We start from the raw sequence: 22,608 nt of genomic DNA, 5'->3' as shown, positions 1-22,608 counted from the left end.
CTTCAACATAAGTACCATTTATAGCTCGACAGGTACCAAAACGGTACTCAACCTCTAGCCAGGTGTTCACCAACATATCAAGTGTTATAAGCTCAACTGCTTGAATGATACGCTGTCTCAAATCAATCAAATTACGATTTTTAATAAATCCCCACATTAAAAAGTCAAAGAAGTTAAATCCAGGAATCTAGGCGACCAGGAAGTTGGCGCATCCCTACCAATCCAATTTCTTGAGAATATTACAACAAAAAACCGTTTAACATTACGATGGAAGTGCGGTGTCCTGCTGAAATGTTAAACCTGGCGGAAATTGCGGAATAGCAAGGTTCTCCAACATATCAAGGTACGTGATTTACGTGGGCTTCTAGCAAATGATTTACGCACCTGATCCACAGCCATTTCGACCACATGCTTTTTACAATGTTTCTCTGTCTTTGAAATCAAACTTCCATTATCTCGTAGAGTTCTATCCCACTCGTAAATGGATTTGCGTGTAGGAGGATCCACATTCCATTCCCTCAGTATACGCCGCTGAACACGCGTAACTCATTTCAATTCTGCAAACCAGAGCACGCATTGAACTTTTTGCTGTACCGTCCACATCTCTATTGACAGGAACTAGACTGATAAATACAAATTTTCATTCATGCAACAATAAACTTGAAACGAAACATTTCACACAACAATGGCCATGCAACAATAAGCTTGAAACAAAACATTGCACACAACAATGGCCATGGAAAGGTATGAAACGAAATCTTGGAGAATTTTCTACTGATTGAGCTTTATCTTATGGAATTATAATATACGGTTGTGAAATTATAAGCTGTTATTTCTGTATATTCTTAGTGTGGATACGGTGCACATACAGACCAAGTAAATAAATAAATAAATAAATAAATAAATAAATAAATAAATAAATAAATAAATGATTAAATAAATAAAAATAAATAAATACTCATAAATAAATAGAATGAAATTTGAAACTTCCGACATTTTGAACGAAGACACTCTTTAGTCGAACAGAAGAAGCGACAGATTTCTACGTCGGAGATCCAAGAAAGCTAATAAGAAAAAAATAGGAAAGAAAGATAAAAGAAAGAAAGCGAGAAATAGAAGGAGAAAGTGAAAAAAGCCAAGAAGGGTAGAACAAAGAAAGTTCAGTGAAGCAAGAAAGAAATAATTGTGGAAATAAAGCAGAGAAAGGCAGAAGAAAGAAGGAAGAAAATGAAGAATAAAAAGTAAAACAAAATATAGGGATAAAGAAGAAGGAACAGGAAGAGAAACAAACAAAGCAAAAGAAAGGAGAAATAAAAGATAATCAGGGAAGAAATAAAAAATACGGGAAAAAACTTGGAGGAAAGGAAGAAAAATAAGGGTGAGGAAGAATGGAAGAGAGTAGGAGAAAGGAATAAGCCAGTTAGAAAAATGGGAACAGAAGGGAACTAAGAAATAAACGAAAAATAAATTTGATAAGAAGAAAAAGTGGTAAAGAAGAAGGAATACTGTGAAAGGAAAACCAATAAATGAAACGAAGGAATAAATTAAGGTAAAGTAAACTAATATAAGAACTTACATAGGCTATACTTCCTAAACCTCTGGTCCGAGCAGAAGGTAATATAAATAGTCTGAACTGAGAACAGAGTCACCCCAAGGCAAAGTGAATTCGTACGGTCACATATTATGTATGTCCGGACGACAGACAAGAGTTACTGCGGACATGGCCTACCCCACCGCGAGGTCACTTAAACAACCACCCGGTTCAATGAACCACCGAGAAGACGTGCGCGCGGAATTAATATGGTAAATAATGTCAGACATATTGGAAGTAGAGGAATGCTGACCCGGGGCCTCGTGCAATAACCATTAACAACCAAATGGAACTCCTGCACCGGACGCCTGGGTCCTTCCTGCCCGCAGTGCCCGATTAATATACATGCTCTCGCCGCGCGCAACAGCGGATCAAGTCCACTCCACTGCATCGGCCAGCTGACGTCGATGAGATCGGATATCTAGCCTATCTAGAGATCGGACGATACCGGAATTTCCGATAGAATATCGACTTAATGAAGGTCCATTCGAAGGTCGGTTAGTTGGTGTAAATTCACCAAATGAACGGAATTTGGTTCTTGACGTAGCCTATCTCTTTCTTTCTTTCTTTGTATTGCTTTACAATAATTATGTTCTCTTTGCGGCAGAGGAGAGACAACCCATCATATTTTGTCGGAGTGTGAAGCCATAGGAACTCTGGCGAAACGATACCTGCCCGCGTCCTTCTTTACATCTAACAGGGGACACGTGGCAACATATGATATTAACATTTAAGTAGTCGCGTGGAGGTCATGTTGACCCCCAGTGTTATACTGTATGTTGGTTTGTATTATTTTTACGCTGTTGCCTACATTGCCCAGCTTATCAGCACCTTCCTGAAAGGGTGTCGGCAATACGACTACATGATAACTTCCAGTTTATCTCTGTCATTTGTTGCGTTAATTTAAATTTTCTAGGCTGGGGGTTCTGTTGGCCCCCACGCGACTACTGATGTCATAAATTAGTCCACAAGTAGTATAGTATTATTTTTGTGATTGTATACATGAAATCTCTTACTCTAGAAGATTATGGTAAATAATGATGCATATGCCTCATAGGAGAAGAAATTTTCTCATGAAATTTCGGCCAGTGTATGGGACCGGTGCCCACCCAGCATCGTGATGCACTTGGGGGGCTACGATAGGTAGCGAAATCCGGTTGCAAAAGCCAGCTATAACGGCTCCCCCAGCAACAAATGACAGAGATCATCGTGCCAACCACACGATACCTCCATTCTGGTTGGATGATCGTCCACCTCTGCTTCGGCATGTGGACGTGAAGCCAGCAGCCGGCTGGTCGGTCTGGGCCCTTCATGGACTGTAGCGCCACGGGTTATGATGATGATGATGATGATTATTATTATTAGTATTATTATTATTATTATTATTATTATTATTATTATTATTATTATTATTATTATTATTAATGCTGCATATGAGCTAAAAGATTTACATAGAACCAGGATATTTCATATTTTAATTCGTGTTTTTAATTGGAGATCACTCTAACCCCCACCCCACTACTAATGTTACAAATTAGTCCACAGGTATTACAGTGTTACTTTTGTGGTGTATATACATGCAAATTATTACTTAATAACATTCTTGCAAGTAATGACCCATATGAGCTAGAAAGTTTGCGTGGAACTATGAATTTTATATTCTAATTCGTATTTTTGCTTGGGGGTCACTTTGACCTCCACACGAGTACTAATGTCACAAATTAGTTCGCGAGTACTTAAGTGTTAAATAACGCCAAATTCTTGGACAGTGTGGGAAAATTTATGGCAAAATTTCGACAGCTGAGGGTGGAACTGGGAGCCAACGAAATGGTGAAGAGTTTATTAGTGCTGCAAGGGCTAGTACTGTCACTGAATGCAAATAAGGTACATTAAGAGTTAATGTTCTTTTGTGTTTCACTGCATCAAAATTAATGCAGACACATTTGAAAAAGTAGAGTTTAACTATTTAGGAAAATTATGGCAACAATTAAAAAGTTGAAATAAATGGCCGTGTACAGAGAGCAAATACAAGTAGTTATGTTTTATGCGATTTATTAAAGAGTAAGTTAAAAAAATTGAAAATTTCATTAGAAATATACAAGATTTTAATTATGCCTCTTTTGGTCTATGCTTATGACATAAGCATAGAAACAGATGACCATAAGTTGAAAAATGTTTAAAGAAAAATATTGGGAACAGTTCGATATACAGATAATTTGGATGGAGGGAACTGCACCATAAAGAAATTTGTGATTTTGAAAATGAAGCTGACATTCATTGATTTATTCATTCATAGTTTTCTGCCCAATATCAGGTGTTTTACTGCAAAACCAGCATTCTCCAATATTTCCTATTTTCTGCCTTCCTCTTTATCTCCGCACTTGATTCATATATCTTAATGTCATCCATCATCTGATATCTACCTGCCCCGAAATCTATTTATCTACTTATTTATTTTATAGATATTAGGAAATAAAATCAATGAACTGAGAATTTTTAAATACTCATTCCTGTATGATCGATTTTTTTACTTTCCATAATATTCTTTGGCTTTCATGTTCTACCTGAACATAGACTAATGCTTGCCGATTGCAGCGGGTTCACCGTGTTATATCTAAGCAAGTAAACATTGACTCTCCTATATCGACGGAGCAGTATACCCCCACAAGTACGTGCGCTGCTGGATTGAAGAAAGTGGATCCAATTTTATAGAAGTCAGGTGTATTTTATGGGGAAATACCACCATATTTCCCCTGCTTCTCTTATGTAACTTTAATCCTTTTTATTACTATACTTTGATATAGCATAATCTAAAAATTATTGTTTCCAAATAACAAACTACCGTCACTTCCAAAATTTTATTAGTATACTGTACTTACAAACGAAGTTAATCGGTTGTGATTCTTTCTACTGGCATATTGTACTAGTAAGGTCTCTGGAAACTACTTTCTTCAAGAACCATCATGCAAAGAGATACTCTTATGACATCAGTCACGGGGAGAAGCTAATTTCGAAAATAAATCACCTAGACCAAGGTTACCAACATCTGCAAAGCACACAGCCGCACCATTGGGTTTTTTAGTTATCAAATGTATCAATCCGGAATGAGCGAAGTCATCCATTCCATTAACAATCAGCCCCGTGTATCTAGTGTAATAACACAGTCTGTTTTAATACTCGTGTGTCGAGCTACAGTACTGCATTAAAACCTAATAGGACATCTAAAACGTACGACGTAAATAACGTCTTTTAATGTTGGTAATGATATGTAATAAATAATAATAATAATAATAATAATAATAATAATAATAATAATAATAATAATAATAATAATAAACACTGAACAACAAGAATTTTTCTCCGACTTAAAACATTGTGTCCCTTATGGTTTGATGTGCGCTGAATCAGAAAATGCATTTCTTTTCTCCGTATCACGTAAGGTTTTCAAGATATACTATGATTTCACTTTTCAATAAGCGCTCCCCCAGGAAACATCTGGCGCGGGTTGGGGGTATAAACCAAAACAAAAGCTAATGCATTTTATGAGTTTATGACTTATTTCCGGTTTCTTACGGTTGGTGACATGTTCTTTTGTGCTTCTAATACATAAACAGATATTGGTCCCTTCTATTAAGTAAATTTCATAAATTCAAAGTGAGCTCTATACAATGAAGAAACAAGGGTGTGGTTTTCAGTATTTAGAGGAAAAGTTTACCAGTTTGAGTGAAGGCAAATTAAAAGAGGGCATTTTCATCGGTCCACAAATTCACAAAGTTATGAATGACCGTTTGTTGAGGAAAAACTTTCCGTTACAGAAAGAATAGCATGGCGCGCTTTCAAAGACGTTTGCTCAAATTTCCTTGAAAATTCTAAGGCAGACAACTACATAGAACTTGTTGTGGAAACCATGTTAAGTGCATATGACAAAATAGAGTGTAATATGTCTCTCAAAATACACTTTTTACATTCTCATTTGGATTTCAATCCTTCTAATTTTGGAGTGGTAAGCGAAGTGCATGGAGAAAGATTTCATCAAGAAATATCTCAAATGGAAAGGCAATATAAAGGAAGATCATCATCCAGCATGCTTCCAGACTATTTTTGGTTCCTTGTAAAATACAGTCCCGGGTCTAGTTATAAACAGCAGTCATGCAGAAAATTATTTTAGATGTTAAGTTCAAGTTCCGAGATTTTTCTCATTATACGCATGAAATATTTTTATTGTTGTTGTGTTTTAAACTATGTAACATCATTTTTGTATCCAGTGCACATTTTTCAATATTATGAGGCATTTTGAATCCCTGGTGTGTTATAATATTATCAGTAGCAGTAAAAAATTAAAAACAAATAAGTTTTGCCATAAAAAAATTGAATTCATTTTTCCCGGAAAATGGTACGTGATGGGGCAATTTAGATTTTAAATTCAGATTTAGGGCACACATACTAGTAGACCCTAATATTCACCTATTTTTATTTCGAAGCAAGACAAAAAGTAAAAATTTGTTGTTCAGTCTAATAATAATAATAAGAATAATAATAATAATAATAATAATAATAATAATAATAATAATAATAATAATAATAATAATAATAATAATAATTAGTCACCAACGTAGCTCACGAAGAAGAAACTGATCTCCTGGTCCGAGGCTGCACTTAGACGTGGCTTCGAATCTCTCTATAGTAGATTACATGATTTAACTTTTCTGAGGAAGTCCGCCAAGTTAACACTATGGCAGCGCGTCTACCTTCAGACTAACCAGCACGGGTTCGATTCCCGGCGGGGTCAGAAATTTTCGGGACTAACAGATGGCAGTGCACAACTTATAGTCACTAAGTTGCGCACCAATATGTCTGGGTTAAATCCCAAAATCTCTCCTCAGTGCATATGAAGAGAAGACATATCACTATTGATAGTGATTCGTCCGTCGAATGGGGACGTTAAGATCCCTTGGTAATATTCGTATAGGCTACGTGCAGGCACCGGGTTTTCCTTTCTCTCTTCCTCACCTTCACCATCCTCATTCATTCCTTACACTACACTTACACATACACTCATCCTAGTACACGACATACCGGTAACTTTTCACAGATACACATCACACATCATGTAGAGCGTGACGCGCCGAAGTGGTGTACAAATTGAAAATGGGTCACAGTGTTGCCATCTATTCACAATATGCGGAACCGGAATCACGCAAGTGAAGTGGGCAGGCATTAGACATACACACACTTTAAATGATTGTAGTTGTTTTTTAGTTGCTTATTTAATGACGCTGTATCAACTACGAGGTTATTTAGCGTCGATGAGATTGGTGACAGCGAAATGGTATTTGGCGAGATGAGGCCGAGGATTCGCCATAGATTACCTGGTATTCACCTTACGGTCGGGGAAAACCTCGAAAAAAACCCAACCAAGTAATCAGTCTAAGCGGAGATGGAACCCGCGCCCGAGTGCAACTTCAGACCGCCAGCAAGCGCCCTAACCGACTGAGCCAAGCCGGTGGCTTAACGATTGTATCTTTACAATAAGACAATTTAAGTCTACCGCTGTGGAGTAACGGTTAGTATGCCTAACAGTGAAACGAGAGGCCCCGGGTTCAAATTCTGATTGGGACAAGTTATCTGGTTGAGATTTTTCCGAGATTTTCCCTCTCAACCACTTGAAGCAAAATTGCTGGGTAACTTGTAGTTTTCATGCCATGTATCTGTCCCTCGTCTCTTTACTTCTTAGACTGTCTCTAGCGTGTAATCACTGCCGTTCGAGTTTTGATGACCGCTGCTGTAAAGTAATAAAATGGTATTATGCTGCACAAATTAGAATATTAAAACAATAAATTCTCTTTCCGATATCTGGTCTCGAAGAACGAAACGAGGGCATTCGGAACACACCGTGACTATCTAGCGGAATCCTTTGCTTTCGATCCATCTCTCCCTATATTTTTATGTAAAGTGCATGTAACCACCGCTCTGCAGACAGCTTACGTCACCGAACGAATGGCAATCCGGTCTTCGAGCAGAGCGATGGAGAAAGTTGGGTACCTGTGTCACTGCTGCACGGAAGAGGTCCCATATATCATTGGACTAATAAGCAGGGCACTGAGAACTGCATATTGAGCAGGACACTCTTGACAGGTGCGCTGCCGGTATTGTCGTGTCGCAACTATCCGAACTAACCCGTCATTACGCACTGCTTCGATGCTACCGTGCGATCCCAGAGCAGTCGCTGATGTAACACACTGGAATAACCACGCCCACGAGTCCAATTAAACATTTAGTCCCAGATCGGAGCTCTTTAGTCTTTTTGAGAGCAACCAGCTTTAAGTCCAATGATCAGGTCTCGATTTCTAGAGGAGAGTGAAAAACTTATCTGAAAAGAGATTTCGGGGTATTCCGCCGTGTGCTGAAAATTATCATTCTCAATATCTCCGGATTAAGATATTTTATGGATCATATGTGGAGACAAAGACGAAGGCAGAAAATAGGAAAGATTAGAGAATCCTGAGTTTTCAGTAAAAGGCCTGCCCTTGAGTAGAAAACTATGAAGTAATTAATTAATGTCTCAGAATTGCAGAGAAAATTAGTACGACCTAAAGTTCACCTACTCTGTTGAGTCCATTATGGTCTAGCTCAGAGGTGACCAAAACTCGAGCTGCAGTGATTACATGAGACAGACAGTATATAAAGTAAGGAGACGGAGGAAAGGTACTTGGCATGAAAACTACAGGGACATTATTTTATTTTTACAAACATTTTTAATATTAACCTGGCTATAGCTTTGGATCAATTGTTGAGAACAGGAAATACCGTTTGCTACCCCCTTCCACGACTGGAGTTCGATGACACTGGCGTAAAATACAAACAAATCACTTTACTAGGTATAGGAGGGAAGAAAAGTAGTTCATCCTTTTACGTAAACTAGGAAATATCGCAATTTTGAGTTTCATCATTTCCATTAGGTTTTCATTTAATCAAAGTACAGTACAGTATTAACAATAAATATTTTTACTCACGAACTGAGTTGTCCATGCAAACGTATTCATTATGTAGTGTGTATTATACTGTCTACAACACATTAGCGAACAATATAGAGAATGAAGTTAAATTGAAAAATAATCATAATATGGATACCGGTATTTAAACAAATTTTTAAAAATTGTGACCGTTAATTTTGATACAGCCTTCAGTTCTTTTGTGCATATTATCGCACTATAGACTATTGCATCTAATTCCAATTACCAGTTTCGTCCTTCGTATTAGTAACTCATATTGAAATAATTCTGTTTCTACTCTATAAGAGAGTACCTTACGTACTGTAAATTCAGTTTTCACTTCTACCCGACTCGCAAAGATAAAATTACTCAGACATGCTATCTACTGTCCGTTCAAGTGGTTATGTCGCAGGATCGTAGAAAGGGAGGAAATCACGTGAGAGTTAATTACTTAACGAGGTCCTTTTATTTAAGTTATTTTAAACAGTTGTATAATATTACGTAGACGTCCAATTCCTAATATTTCAGAAAAGAGCTACAGCAGCCTAGTCACTAGTCTTCATAGAGGGGCGAGCAGAAGCAGGTGGGGGAAATCGGGATGCGACGTAGGCAAACGGACGACAGTGCCTGTGCGAAAATATGATTCAATATTGAAAGCTCTTTCGTCACTGGAAATCGCGAACATTTTTCTCGAACGTACTATACTGACTAACTCAGTACTGCGGTCTTAGTTCTGTGAGGAGGACAGTTGGAACTTCATTAGTAGAAGGGGTGGGGGTGAAGTACATTAAGTAACTCAGGTACAATAAAAATTGAAGTAAAAATTAAAATGATGTCCCTGTACAACCAGTGGTGGTTCCTGTACTAACATCTTGATCAATCCCGCGGATAAAAATCACAAACTTTGCTGTATCAGTAATGTCACTGCTGTCATCAAGAGCCAGTGAATAATATACGATTTTTCTTGCTTCTTTTTTTAATCTTCCTCTTGAATATAATCAGGAATTTTCTAAATTCTTCTCTCGATACCTGGTCTAGAAATTCGTAGTTTTTTTAAATTAAAAACTTCTTATGGACAAGTTATTTAAGCTATTTTAATCATTACTCTTTTGAGAAATTCTGTTCTATTAAAAGGCTTTAGAGCACGAGATATTTCAAACCCTATTAGCTAGCTGACTTCGTTACATTTATCTCATTTTTCTCTTCCTGGCTACGATTTAAGACATGTCAATTCCTGGTGTTTAACAGTTCGTTGTCACATAATATTGGATCAGTTTTTCTGCAATAACTTATTATTATTCAATGAATAACTAGTAAATAGTTATCCTCATCTAAAGATTAAGAAGATTAAAATTGAGATAAAACCTATTAATTTTATCCTTCTAGGGAGAAGATCTAAAAATGTCAATATCCATGCACGTACAGAAAAATTATAGGAACACTTACTTACTGATCAGTAATAATAATAATAGGCGTAATAATAATAATAATAATAATAATAATAATAATAATAATAATAATACATTATTCAGCATGGCAATTAATGTTTCTATATACTCCTAATTGAACCGTTGAGCAAAGTAAACATATTATATTTTGTCCGACAGAACAACAAAGAAATTTTCCTTCTCATTCTTTGCGAAGCCATCTCTTACTGCTTGTAGAGACAGAGTTTGTAGAGCGACATGATACCGCCACTGCTTAACTTCAGTACGTGAATGAAACACACAGGAATGTACAAACCGATTATTTAGTCCTGACAGCTCAGCGATGCGAAAGGGGGGAAGTAATAGGAGTAGTGGGGAGAGTTCCGAAGTAGAAATAAGGGCGAGCGGTCGGTAAAGGAGTGCAGTACAGCTTAATTGTACTAAAAACATACCGCTCTAACGCACGCATGACATCCGATCGCTCCGAAGGCAATCGAGTAACTAACCCAAACACCCCTTGGCGTAACTAAATGGACTCGCTTGACCCAGGTGCACATCTCCTGCGACTGTCAGGACTAAATATTCGTACTGTACAGGAAACTCCTCGTACCCTTTTGAATGTCTGTGATTACACGATGTAATCACGACACCCGCTTTGGTCACCGCTGGTGTAGCTGCTCTAAACAGCTGTGCCATTTTTATTATTTCTTTTTACGTAGAACTACGACTTCCTCTTCAGTGTTAAGGAGGTATGGTAACTTGGGAACTGTCTGACACTTAAAAATGCAAACTCCTCTCTCAGCTATTGCTTGGAAACTAAAAGACATGGAAATAAGTGCATATACCGTTGGGTAGAGGAAGGAACACAGCATCAAACGCAGTGGCGTATACTGGTTAAAGGGTTTGGGCTACCGCTGACCCTATTATTACACAAAATATATCTAACAATTACTTTAATTTTAATGACTATGGTAAAACTAATAATACAAAATTATTACATTATGTTATAGTATAAACTTTTTCTTTTGTAATTTCCTTGGGCTACCGCCGGTAGCCCGCAAAAATACGCCCCTGATCAAACGAAATATGAACTGCCGCTGCCAGTTGAGGCTGAGCGAGCTGGCAACGTCGCGAAAATGTCCAACATTTGGCTCGTTATCGAGTTGTCGCGTGTTGCGTTAGTTGTCACTGCCTTTGAACCACATCTTATTGCGTTGACATCAGCGTTGTGAAAATGCGATATTTTCTTACCCTGATGCGATTTGCGATAACACTTAAAGGATAATACGATAATTTTCATCAATCATATAATTTTTCTGAATTAATTCCACTTTGCTTTCCATACGAAGATATTATCACATTAGTGAAACATATTTAAGTTTATTCTATTCCCTTGCTACTCCCTGGATAAACGTTTTAAATCTGTTCCGCTTTCCGTTAAGATTCTCAGAGGAGAGACCGGTTTCTTCCACAGTCACCAGTAAGCTTTCATTATAGTTTACTAATCAGTTATCAGAATAGCCTGTTCGAAGCTGCCGTAGGTGCTTCTTCTATACGGGAAGTGATTGTAAGCTTATTTAGTATTTTGTCAAGTTTTGATACTGTGACATTATTAATGATAGGGCTATTGAATGTTTGCGATAATTTTCTGGAAAATCCGATAATTTTTAGACTAACATTTCATAATTTTGTGTTTGAAGGTTGGCAATGCTGGTTGTCATCAACATCTCAGTAGTAGCTAGATAGGCCATCAGACGCGTATCGCGCCGACAGGAAAACCTAAATTTAGACAGAGGTAGGGGCGGGCTTATGTGAGAGCGGCAATGAACCTCCGGGTTCATTAAAAGCAATTTGTAAGTAAATACGTAAGTTATGAAAAATAATGTCCCTTCACGTCATATTCAAATTTAGCCACAATAGAGTTACAAAAATGACAAAATAAATAATTCCAGGAAAGCAGAAAGAGATTCACAATCGCTGTACTCTGCAAGGAAAACGCCCTCTGTGCTAATAGTCCTTGTAAAACACAAGGGTTCATTGAAACTCAACTTTAAACAGGTAGCAGAAATACACAATAGAACAAGAGAATCGTCCACGATGAAACTATAAGGGGTGTCCAACATAGAGAGTATATTGGACATGTGAAAGTATAGAAATTTGTCCGGTTCCAAGAAAATATGTCCAGTATAATGAGGTACCTAATAACTTATACATAGGTGTCCAAATACAGAGGTTTCATTGTATTATTATTATTATTATTATTATTATTATTATTATTATTATCATTATTGCTGTTACTTCGTCTTCCTCTTTTTTCTTTTTATTGTATCATTAGTGTTATAAGTAAACAGCGGAAAAAAGTAATTCGGATGTGAACGTAACTACAACGCGAGTAGTTTGTCTCGTCAGAGGGTTGTTGTTTATGTAAGCACAGTAGGTATACTAGAGGCACGTGCAGGTAAGAACTGTTTTCGAATCGATGATTCAGAAGATGCCTGATATTTTGTATACTTTTCTATAAACCCTTTAAAGTGGGGATTGTCCAACGTTTTGAATGGAATATTGCAACTTATCATCATTCGACACAAATCCTGGTAAAAACCATATTTCATATTTGAGGCGGAATTTGAACTTGAATCCTCATTTTCTTCTAACATAGAGCGACATTTTTCAAGTGTTTCTGTGTATTACATTGATGTTCTATCGATTGTTTTGTTATCTTTTTTAATGCACAGATACATAATCCACATTCAATTGTTTCACCAGTATCACTACTAAAAATGTGGACACCATATTCTTGTATTAAAGAACACACCCTATGTTTTTTAACATCTATCTTCGGCATTATGATCACTTCACCGAACACAAATAATAATAATAATAATAATAATAATAATAATAATAATAATAATAATAATAATACTTTATTGCCGGAACAAAGATACATCTTGATTTTTTTATATAAGAACTCTCTAGCACCCCAGAAAGAGTAAGTTACATACTCGTGCTCAGGGGGTATTCCACATAAGTTAAGACATTTTATTGAACAACAGAGTAAAAAATAATAAAAGAAAAAAAGAAGAAGAAAAAAACCATTCACAATAATTGAACTTTAAATTATCTCTGTTAACAGCAATTTCTTAATAGATTTTTTGGAATTAAGGAGCATTAGCAAATTGTATGTATTAGAATTTATCTATTATTATGTTATAAAGCCTTAGACCGAAGTTGCTACTGTGATTATATGCTACAGTTGAAGTACATTTAGGAACTGTCAAGCATATGTTGTCTGATCTTTTGGTTTTATATTTAAGGGAATATAAATTAAATGTGTTTCGGTTTTTATGTACGAAATTCAGTAAGACATTGTTATAAATTTGATGGAAGTCAAATACTTTAAATTCTGAATACAGCAGCTCTGGAGTATAATCAAGATGTTTATTAAGGCATATTTTTATTATTCTTTTCTGAAGCAGGGTTATTGGCATGAGGGGGGTACTATAAGCACTACCCCATCCTATAATGCCGTATTGTAATATAGCTTGTACTAATGCGAGGTAAATCAGTCGTAAAGTATGGACAGTCAAGTAGGATGACGTAATAGTGAACAATTTTTCTTAATCTATTACACAGAAAAAGAACATGTTTATCCCAACTTAAATGTTGGTCGATTATTATTCCGAGATATTTAACTTGAGGAGATTCATTTAGAAGAGGACAGTTACAACTATTAGAAGAACGATAGGATGTATGACTTTTTAAACACAAGAGCGAATCAGGAGATTTCATACCAACAGATGTTAACGAAAATGGTACAAGCGTGGAAATGAATAATATGTTTACGTATCTCAATGTTCTCTGTTCACTTACGGACGAGGACTGACTGAGAACGCAGAGTGGCAGTTGTTTTCGGTGTTCGCATGGTGCTCTCTGCGGACGGTACCGTGTTGTAGCTACCTACTTCACATCCAAAATGCGATAATTCGATTGATATTACAGTGTCGAATTGGAACATGTACGGAGAAAATATCTACCGCCCTCGATGCTAAGTCAGAATAGGAGTTCGCTTGCATGTCTTGACCTCATGGGGAATAGAGAATGGGAACAAAAGACTGGATTGTTCCTCCTGAAGGCGAGAAAGATTAGAACTTCAGCTGTTGAAGTTTGTGACGCGAACTGAGGAAGGGATAATAGTATCCACCCAACTGTACACTTCTATGTCTTTTAGGTTAGGATATATTATATAATGTGTTTTATTGTGCCATTTCCATTTTAATGTGTGTGTTCTTTTAGAGAGTAGTTGGATGTAATCATAGGTGGGGGGGGGGGAACCTACAAGGGAGGACTTGTTTTGGGTACAAAGCACGTACGGTCAGAAGACCCATGCATTGGATTTTAGAAAAAATTGTGATAATATAAAATCTGTATGTATAACATAATACTTGGGAAGCGTACACACCTCATGCCACAGTCTATGTGTAGCCTATAGTACTTGTAAACCGTAAACATGACTTTTATTTGACTTTTTTCCGCTGTCTAGACTTACCTTGTAGGCCTATAAGTGATCTATAATGTTCTCTTTTGATCAACAACTTAAACCTCTACACTCAAATTAAATCTTAATCCAACATCCAGGTCGCAAACCTTCTAGTAATAAGAACTCCCAAAAAAGTTTACGCTATTGATACTATATTGGACTAGTAGGTTATTTGAGTTCTTTACTGTTACGGTTTGTATTTGTATGTGTCATATGATAGGATGTCAGTTCTAATAAATTTAAGCAAGAACCCATCTCGGGTTCAGCTCTCCAAAGCCACTGAACTTTCCAGTACTCGAAGTCGTATCTTTGGGTGGAAAGCTGACACACCCGCCGCTCAGCTAACGGTAAGCCAAGATCTTCCGTGATATATATGTATGTAACCCTTAACCCAAACGTCTTTAATCTGTGTGTCAATGCTGAAGGTATTTCTTCAGCGGTCCTGCCGACCGACATACTGACCAGTCTATTACAGAGAGAGATAGAGGGAGAAAGGATGAAAATATGAGAAAGTGCGTCATATCGCGCAGAACTCGAGCAAGATCAGCGCGGGTTAAAGGCTACATTTTCCAATTAACTCGCTCCCCATGAATAATATATTTAGCTATTAGATTTGGCCTGTTTCTCGGTTACTAAATTGACAATACTTAGTATCGCCGCGGGACATTCCATGCCTCGTGGACCGCACCACGCCCTGACTGACCGCACCTCGGATATATACGGAATTCGTCCGATAAGCAGAGCAACAATATTTACTGCATTACAACTTATTAATCGGTTATAGACCGTGCACAGTTATACGAAAGACTAGAACGTCGTATTTATACACTGGTAAACCAGGTTCGAATTTCGGGGATGCAAATGGAATTTATGGTGGACAAAGAGGTGTTCGGTTATAAGTTTTCAAAGAATATTCTTGTTTCCCCTACCGACATTCCACCCATTGAACCTGTAAATCTTCTATAATACAACGCGTACTGACAGTTTTTCGAACATTTAATTGAGTTTAAAGAATGTTTGTTGTCATGATAATTATTTTGAGATTTAAGATCTCAAAATAATTATCTAATTACCAGACCCCAGAGAAAATATTGCTTACACGGAAACGCGCGATGTAGTATAGCTAATGTTTATGAACCGAGGACTCTTGCACGCATCACTTTGAAAGTATGAGTAGTGCCGGCGTAGCTTAGTACAACGCAGTCAAAAGCAATCGACAGGGGTCTTCAGAATGCCGAGACCAAAAGTACGCAAGGTAGAAACACTAAGGAAATATGTTCGTCAATTTTTTTTTATTTTATTGGGTTATTTTACGACGCTATATCAACATCTAGGTTATTTAGCGTCTGAATGAAATGAAGGTGATAATGCCGGTGAAATGAGTCCGGGGTCCAGCACCGAAAGTTACCCAGCATTTGCTCGTATTGGGTTGAGGGAAAACCCCGGAGAAAACCTCAACCAGGTAACTTGCCCCGACCGGGATTCGAACCCGAGCCACCTGGTTTCGCAGCCAGACGCGCTGACCGTTACTCCACAGGTGTGGACTTGTTCGTCAATAAAGTGTGTTTTCCATCCATGGTAATGAACTGTTTTGTGAATTGTGTCACGTGAAATTGGCAGCCGACATGGCATGCAACGTTAAGAAGCATATAAATAGCAATAAGCATAAACGCGCATTTAAAAGACAACAGAATTTAAGCAAGGTACAGCAGGAATCCTCTTCACAACTACACTTGAACGAACATTTTACGAAGATATGTGTGACGCATTTATTGCTTCAAATATTCCGTTAAACAAATTAGAAAACGCGAAACTCCGTGACTTTTAAGAAAAGTACACTGGAAGACAAATTCCTAAAGAAGCAACACTGTGAAAGAAGTATGTGCAACATGCATATGAGAAATGTCTGCGTGAAGTGAAGTGTAAATTACGAAATGAGAAGATATGGGTTTCTTTCTATAGATGAAAGCAAGGACTCAATTGGACAACATTGTCCAACTGAGTGCCATGTTGCAAGAGGAATGGCGGCGCATTCCAGTGGATATCCTACAAAAACTAGTGTAGAGCATGCCTGACAGGGTGACTGCTGTTATAGCAACAAGAGGTGGTACCACGAGGTTCTAAAGGGGCAAAAACAGTGCCAATTACTTTTTGGTAAATAGTATATAATCTCATATTTGTCTAATTTCTTTCCACTTCAAATTAATATCATTTTTATTCTGCAGTTCACAGAAATCAGTTCTAGAATGTTTACAACGAATCATACCATAATTAATTACTACAAAAAGTTTTTGAAATAACATTTCTGAATCTGATTATATTTGACGGAATAATTTAAGTATGCAGATCCTCTTGTGTAGCCAGCGAATCGTTCACGACTATACAGTAGGTCTCAGGAGGATGTTTCGACGCTACTATGCAGCGGTCTGCAGACAATAATGTTCACCGGTTGGACTGGCCTGCACAGTGTCCTGATCTCAATTCCATTGAGCACCTTTGGAACGAATTGGATCGGCGATCGAGGTCTCGGGAGATGCGGCCAACATCCATTGTCCAACTGAGAGCCATTTGCAAGAGGAATGGCGACTCATTCCAGTGGATATCTTACACAAACTAGTTGAGAGCACGCCTGACAGGGTGGCTGCTGTTATAGCAACAAGAGGTGGTACCACGAGGTTCTAAAGGGGGAAAAACAGTTCCCAATTACTTTTTGGTAGATAGTGTATAATCTTATATTTGTCTAATTTCTTTCCACTTCTTCAAATTAATATTATTTTTATTCTGCAGTTCACAGAAATCAGTTCAATAATGTATACAACGAATCATACCATAATTAATAACATTTCTCAAACTGATTATATTTGACGGAATAATCCAAGTATACAGTTCCTCTTGTGTAGCCAGCGAATCGTTCACGACTATAGGAGACACGTACAAGTGTTAACGTGTGTGTAGCGCTACCGGCTTGGCGCTTATCCATGTTCGTACTTCTGCAAAATAATCCGGAGCGCATTATCGCCTCCAGTATGATTAATGGACGAGGAAGGCGTCGCAGCAGTTGATCTGCCGATAAACACAATCGGCGGCGGCTCCGTTTGACACTCCCAACTGCTGGAAATTCCTCCATTATCTTCGCTTAAGAACTGTCTCCGCCTTACTGGTGGGAACCAAAAAAAATTTCCCCGGAAGGAGAAATGGATTGTTCATAAGTAGGCACGAGTTTAAGCTGAAGTTGCACTAATACACATTCAACTGTTAGTTATGTTAGTACTGTAGATGCTATCTTGAAATCTCTATGGGATCGTTAAAGATTGTCTATTAGCTGCGGACTTCAGTGGTAGCAACGACAAGATACAGCCAAGTAACAAGTGATAGTTCCTAAACTGACATATGAAATGAAGTTTATTTTTATAACGTTTCATACTCTCGTTCTGACTTATACTTGAAATTAATTTATTTAGCAAATTATTCGTTGGTGCTTTTTTACGTGAATAACATTTATTTAGGAACCTACACTAGAAAATTTACGACTATCCATCAGATTCACTTGAGATCGATTTTATTTCACTTAGTAAATTACGCATTTGTTTTTCGAAGTGATTAACGTCGAAACTTTTGCGACCATCACACGGAAGCAACACGCTCACTGTTACTACAATTTAATGATTAATAACTCTGTAACGGTAAAGTCAATAGAGGTAAAACCCGTATGAAAATAATTATTCAGAAAATAAAGAGATTTAAGTATCATGCAAATCTAGATTTGCATAATATATACGTTACTGTGTACGTTAACAGAAAACCACAATTCCAAGTCACACAGAGATTGTGTGCACTCGTTGTGGGTCTCTGGCGTTTCGTCAGCCCACGCGAGTTGTGTGGATATAAAGGGAAAAGTTGAGACGGTGTCGGATGGAGTTCCCGGGTAGCTCAGTGGTAGAGCGCTGGTACGTTCAACCAGAGGTCCCGGGATCGATACCCGGCCCCGGAACAATTTTTCCCTTGAAATTATTCAGATTTAAGTATCATTAAATTGTTTTATTTTAACTATAATATTATTAAATTCATTACAGATTTAAGAAACTTAAGTAAAATTTTCTCATAACCAGACAGAGGATTTTCGGTCTCTACACAACGACAAGACATCATGTCCCTCGATTCCATGTAATTTGAATGGTTTTCGACTTACAGCGAATAACTCAGTAATAAACTATGTGAGAGCTATCTGCTACCAAGTGAGAGAAAGTTAAGATACAGTGTATTGTGTAACACTGTGTTACAATATTACGTAACTTATTGTTAGCCATCCTGGACTTATTATTTGTGTAACTAACATAATTTCATATAATGTTGAAGAAATCCAATGTATAAGGAACTTTACATGTATATGATATGTGTTCCATTAGGTATCAACTATATTTTTAAACTTTAAAGAGTTATTCACGGAAGAACTCTGGTTCCATTGTCGATATTTATTTTAAATTCTTATTTTATGTTTATTTACGCGCCCAACTTCGCGAATAAGTTTCGAAATTTGTGGATGTGTAACTTCGATTCTAAACATACAAATGAGGAAGTAATGATCCAAATAGCGACAACCTTTAGTGTAAGTTGGGACGATTTATTTATTTATGGTAATAGCTTGAAGTAATCTAATTAAAGTATCTGTTTTTTTTTCGAGCTTTTGCATGGCTGTCACGGCTTTTTCCATTTCCTACACAGACAAAGAAAAATAACAATTTATATACAGGCAGATTCACGATAATTTACCGTCCTTTACGGAGCTTATTTCTGAAGACATTTTGAGCAAAAAATGTCATATAAACATAGTTCCTATTCTCAATATTTTTAGAGTTACACTAATTTAAAATTGTTTGTAAAATACGTTTTTTCTTTAGTTTGAAGATAAAAGAATAATACAAATAGGGAATGAACCATTCAGAAGTATAACTTCTGTAATTGGCAAGTATTATGAAGCTAAAAATGTGCTGTGAACACCTTAGTTGCTTCGTACAGACATCTTTTTCTATTTTTAACTAGAAAATTACATTATTCTTACGCACTTATCATAACAATTATTACAAATCACACCACTTCCACCGACTTAATTATTTGCAGTTCAATTTTGCATCCTAATTTACAGTCTTGGAGACATTACAACACATTTTAAGAAATGTCGCCATCCACATGAGTACACTTGGTCACACACTTGTGAACGGCACTCGTCGCGCTATGTAATTTCATACGGCTATCCTTGATTTCCGTAGCGCTCGCGCTGGCTGCTGACTGCACGCTGACCAAGATCACGCGTTCACAGCAATGCGTTCCAATAACGAAACAATTCTGTAAATATTGAGAATAGGACCCATGTTTATATGGCATTTTTTGCTCAGAATGTCTTCGGAATTAAGCTCCGTAAAGGACGGTAAATCCTCGTGAATCACTCTGTATGTAGATTCATTCACTCATTTAATGTTCTACTCAAGGGCAGGTCTTTTACCGCAAACCCAGCTTTCTACAATCTTTCCTATTTTCTGTCTTTCTCTTCCTCTTCTATAGATATAAATTAAAATAATAATTTATAATTAATTTCATTATTTTTTTGTTTTCAAATGTGTTTTCTTAACTTCTTTATTCCCCTTTAATTTTTTCCTTCTCTCTTTCTTCTCTTTCCTTCATATTGAATTCAATTTCGGAAGATGGGCACTACGCTCCAGAACTGCGACCTTTCAAGATCTGTTGCGCTCTAACCTTCAAGCTAGAAACATTCCCAAACTCACACCAATTGACTACACTAAGGTTCGCTTCGGTTGTGTTTCAAAATACAATGACACTCATAATGATAATGGAGAAATGATGACATACTGGCAGGAAAAACGGGAATATGCATCAAATACAAGCTGTAATTGGGTTCGCCCACTTTTTAACTAGGGTATCCGGTGCCCAAAACCAAAAGTTAACTATGATTTAAAACTTTGAATAAATATGGTGTGGAATTTTTACATCCAAAATTTCGGAACAACATATAGGAGTTATAATCCTAATCGATACCAGAAAAATGTGGACCTGTTAACAAGAATTGGTCATTTTTTCTTTTCTTCTCCTATCATAGTGATGACTAGATACAGGATTTATATGACAATGCATGTTTTGTTTGCTCTCACACATAATATGCAAAGTGGGAACGAAGTATTTTTCACGTTTTTCTAAATCAGTATGTCAAATTTTATAGTGCACAGATCTTCATATTTCGGCCTATATATATATATATATATATATATATATAAATGCAGGCTTAAATATGGGTGTATAGGCTATATTTAAAACAAATATGAACATATACAAATTTTAACATATTGCTTTTCGGTAACATTCAATTTGTGAGATCATAAAACAAAACTCATAGAATGGTTATTGCGTCACCACTCTTTCATGTGTTGTGTGGATCAGCGTAAAGCGATTTATCAGCGTGGGTGTTGAACTAGACCTCAGGTGTGAAGGATATCACTAATTCCAGTTGCAAAGTGGCAGCTCGGAAATATTGCCTGCATTAATATAAAATTATATTACATATTAATGTGTGTATTTTTTACCTTTTATTTCTGTCGACTATATTCATGTTTTTATTGAATATCACTAGCTTCTGTCTGATTGTCAATGTATATTAAATGTGTTTTTTTATCTCTTTTTCTCTTTTTTTTTTTTTTGGCTCTTGTGTGTTATATTGGTTTGAATTAAGTTACTTACTGTATTTAGTAAACTGTCCTTTTAAATTTTATATTATAGGCTAAGACCCTTTAGTGGGACGTTTAAATACATATTTTTCTTTAGTAGCACATTTATGTGCATAATTATCATTACTGGTATATTTAAGTGCATAATTATCTTTACTGGCATATTTGAGTGCACCTTTCGATTTTATATATTTTGTCTAAATAAATAAAGAAATAACTATAAAAAACTGATGAATATTAATAGCATAAAATTGCAAAAACAATTAGGTTTATATCTTTTTTTGGTTAAAAAAATTATAATGGATAGAATAAATGAAATAGAAGTGAACGAAAGAAATTAATAAATATATAAATAAATAGTGAAATAATAATTGTAGTGCATTTTTTTCCTTGTGTTATAGATGTAAAATTATGCATGGAAGATCTACATTCTAGAATGAGTTGATCTTGCACAAAATTAAAAGCTAGTGCAAGATAAAACAAAATATGTAAATATATAAACTGTAGAAATTGTATTTAAATAATATTATATCTTTGTGTAAAATTGTTGTAAAGTGTGTAATGTTAGGGTTAAATTGATTTACTTGTAGCCTATGTACTTTGTCTGTGATCTATTATATAATAAATATCACATAATAATTTAAAATATCACATATATTTTGTCTAGTGATGACGATACATGATCCGAAACACTGGATGTGCCGACATGTGTGACGCGGTGCAAAACTACAAAATTTCACAACAGATCAACAGGTAACTGAAAGTCCTAGAGTGAATCAATAAACATTGTTTGAAAGTGTCTTCGAAAGATTTTTGCACCTGTCTACGCAGAATTATTGCGCCTGGTGCGCCTCTAACTCTTGCAACTCGAACTGAAAGCAATCAGATATAATGTCCAACAGGGCACAGACTCTGGGACAATAAATTATATTGAAAATTAACTCTTAAAAAACTTTAGAGCCAAGGTTTTTGGCATAGCAAATTATTGGAACTCTTAGGGTTTTACCACCTCGTTAAACGGAAAGCTCTTAAAATATTTCCCAGTGACAGCGACGCAGCGTAGAGTAGAAAGCTGGTGGCACTTTCATTTGGTTCTGTTTACTGCTCGCTTATATAATGGTCAGGTTGATCGGTGTTAATGGCTTGATAACATTCCTTGCTCTTCAGGGCCAATTTCTTATTCCAGATAAACTTCTTAGTACGAGTATAATGATTATGAACCATTAAATTGTTAAGTAAATGAGTAAAAGAAATGCTAAGCATTTTTCCATTCCTTTTTCATCATCATCATCATTATCACCATTATTTTATTTCCTTTCCCTCTACA

The sequence above is a fragment of the Periplaneta americana genome, chromosome 3 (genome assembly GCF_040183065.1).
Source record: "Periplaneta americana isolate PAMFEO1 chromosome 3, P.americana_PAMFEO1_priV1, whole genome shotgun sequence".
Classification (NCBI taxonomy): domain Eukaryota; kingdom Metazoa; phylum Arthropoda; class Insecta; order Blattodea; family Blattidae; genus Periplaneta; species Periplaneta americana.
This window is presented reverse-complemented; position numbering follows the sequence as displayed.